This window comes from Salmo trutta, chromosome 10 (genome assembly GCF_901001165.1).
Source record: "Salmo trutta chromosome 10, fSalTru1.1, whole genome shotgun sequence".
In the NCBI taxonomy this organism is placed as follows: domain Eukaryota; kingdom Metazoa; phylum Chordata; class Actinopteri; order Salmoniformes; family Salmonidae; genus Salmo; species Salmo trutta.
Genome location: NC_042966.1, coordinates 36,265,105 through 36,268,380, shown reverse-complemented (window position 1 = coordinate 36,268,380; position 3,276 = coordinate 36,265,105). Strand labels below are relative to the sequence as shown.

At 42.8% G+C, this 3,276-nt stretch overlaps 1 pseudogene; it reads left to right on the top strand.

The window, feature by feature from the left end:
• Positions 1-1,478: 1,478 nt before the first annotated feature.
• Positions 1,479-3,276, top strand: LOC115200863 (zinc finger BED domain-containing protein 4-like; annotated as a pseudogene).

The window sequence follows — 3,276 nt, the reverse complement described above, 5'->3', positions numbered from 1 at the left end:
AGCCTAGGAACGGTGGGTTAACTGCCTTGTTCAGGGGCAGAACGACAGATTTTTACCTTGTCAGCTTGGGGGTGCAACCTTACGGTTAACTAGTCCAACGCTCTAACCACCTGCTTTACATTGCACTCCACGAGAAGCCTGCCTGTTACGTGAATGCAGTAAGAAGCCAAGGTAAGTTGCTAGCTAGCATTAAACTTATCTTATAAAAAACAATCAATCAATCATAATCACAAGTTAACTACACATGGTTGATGATATTACTAGTTTATCTAGCCTGTCCTGCGTTGCATATAATCGATGTGGTCGTTGCTCCAACATGTACCTAACCATAAACATCAATGTCTTTCTTAAAATCAATACATAAGTATATATTTTTAAACCTGCATATTTAGTTAATATTGCCTGCTAATATGAATTTCTTTTAACTAGGGAAAATGTGTCACTTCTCTTGCAACAGAGTCAGGGTATATGCAGTAGTTTGGACCGCCTGGCTCGTTGCGAACTGTGAAGACTATTTCTTCCTAACAAAGAGAGCCAACTTCGCCAAACGGGGGATGATTTAACAAAAGCGCATTTGCGAAAAAAGCACAATCGTTGCATGACTGTACCTAACCATAAACATCAATGCCTTTCTTAAAATCAATACACAGAAGTATATATTTTTAAACCTGCATATTTAGCTAAAAGAAATCCAGGTTAGCAGGCAATATTAACCAGGTGAAATTGTGTCACTTCTCTTCCGTTCATTGCACGCAGAATCAGGGTTTATGCAACAGTTTGTGCCGCCTGTGTAACAGTGTAGGGGTTCCTTCGTTATTTTACCGTTCATGTCTTCCATAGAGAATGTCTTGATCTACTTCAAATAAGGTCTGTGTTTTGTGCTTAAACCGCCTCGGCGTTTTGATACCCGTGTAAATCTCACTAGGTAACGTTTGTCAACATATTTTCATAAATCCACTCTACAAAAAAAATTATCTTCGTTTATATTGATCAGAGTTATATCCTATGAATATCTACACAGTTATAAAATTGGCAAGGTGGTGTAAGCCTACATCAAACACAGACCTTATTTTAAGTTAATCTAAAAGTATCCTATGGAATAAATGAAGGAACCGCTTTTCAGATTTTGCTAGGTGTCATGGGAATTATGACTCGCACTTTGGTAGTCAATTCTTACCATGCCCATTATTAAAATAGGATTTCCTGCATATAGAAATTACAATTTTTGTTTTCAGCATTCATCACATTTTTTAAATTTTTTACATTTTAGTAATTTAGCAGACGCTCTTATCCAGAGCGACTTACAGTAGTGAATGCATACATTTCATAATTTTTTTCCCTCTGTATCTGACAAATATCACAGGTAACTTAAACTCTATTTTTATTATTCAAACAGTTGAGAGTATTTGTCTCCTAAGCAGACTCTTCAGTATCGTTGTCACTTCAGAGCTGTGTGTGTGTGTGTGTGTGTTTTACAGATGGCAGAGAAAAGCAGAGCACCAGTGTGGGACTATTACATGGAATTGGCACCAGGGAAAGCAAGGTGTCTTATTTGTGATAAAGATGTAAGCATGGGGTCAGCAACACCTAAATCAGAAAATCCCACTAACCTGTGGAATCACCTTAAGAACACCCACCCAAAAGCCCATAAGGAAGCAAATTCTTCACAAGGAAAAAGTGATACAGACACGTCACAGACATCGCAAGCTACAATCTTACAACTTTTTAATAAACAAGCAAAATGGCAGGACAAAGACCCGAGGGCCAAGAAGATGGATGAAGCAATTATTGAGATGATTGCCACTGACAACCAGCCATTCACAGTGGTGTCTGATGTTGGTTTTCAGCGGCTGATTACTCTTGCTGAACCCCGGTACAGGATCAAAGATGACAAATTATTTCGCACAGAAATGCTAGACAAAACACATGAAAGAGTTGTGATGAAAGTGAAGAATCTGGTGGCACCAGTCAACGCTCCACACATGGCATTCACAACTGACTGCTGGTCAGGCACTACACAGTCCCTGATGAGCCTTACTGGACATTTCCTTGACAATGTTTGGACAAGAAAACAGGTTGTGCTGAATGTCAAGACTATGAATGGATCACACACAGGAAACTACATCAGAGAGATGTTTTTGACCATATTGGAATACTGGGAAATCCACACAGAACGTGTAGTGTTGGTCCTCAGGGACAGTGGGGCAAACATGGTGAAAGGTATGAGACTGGCAGAGCTTCCAGACTTCAGCTGCAGTGCACACACCCTGCAGCTTGTAATCAATGATGGCCTATCCAGTCAGAGAGCTGTGCTAGACATTATTGTCATGTTGAAGAGCTGTGCAACTCACTTTGACCACTCTGTACTGGCCAAACCGAGGCTGAGGGTCATTCAGGAAGAGCTTGGCCTTCCCAAACACAGCATCATCCAAGCAGTTCAAACTTGCTGGAACTCAACACTACACATGTTGCAGAGGATGTTTGAACAGAGGCGTGCACTGAATGTGTATGCAGGTGAATACGGACACATCAGCAGTTTGTCTGCTGCACAGTGGGACATTGTCTCTAACCTAATTGAGACTCTGGCACCTATGGAGGAGGTGACAGTGGAGATGAGCCACTCCAACTCTACAGCAGCATGCATCATCCCCAGTGTGTCGCTGCTGAAGCTGATGCTGCAGCAGGAGGGTTCTTCTACTCAAGGCATCAAAACTTTACAGAAGACCATGTTGGACAGTCTGACAAGGAGGTTCTCCAAGGCCGAGTAGACAAAGTGCCTGGTGCTGGCAAGGAGTCTGACCTACTAAGGAAACCAAATCCCAGAGCCACAGCATATGGGATGAGTGACGAGGAGGACCCAGATCCAGGTGCAAAAAGGCAAAGAGTCCGGGTAGATCAGCCACCCAGTCTAGTGGACAGCCTCTACGCTAGAATCCTTGGAAGCCAAGAGGGCAGGGCTGAAGTCCAGTGCAGTTTTGAAATTGAGTTTGAGCGTTACCTCACAGAGCCTGTCATTGACAGAAAGAGCGGCTTGCCTTTGAAGTGGTGGAAGCAGAATGAGGACAGACTTCGATCACTCGCTCCACTGGCAAAGAAGTTTCTCTGTCCCCCACCTTCTTCAGTCCCAAGCGAGAGAGTGTTCAGTGAGGTGGGAATCATTTATGATAAGCGGAGGAGCAGACTGACAGGGGACCATGCAGACAAGCTCTGCTTTCTGCCCTACAACCTAAGACTTCTTAACTGGGAATATTGAAGACCCATGAAAGCTGGTGGTTC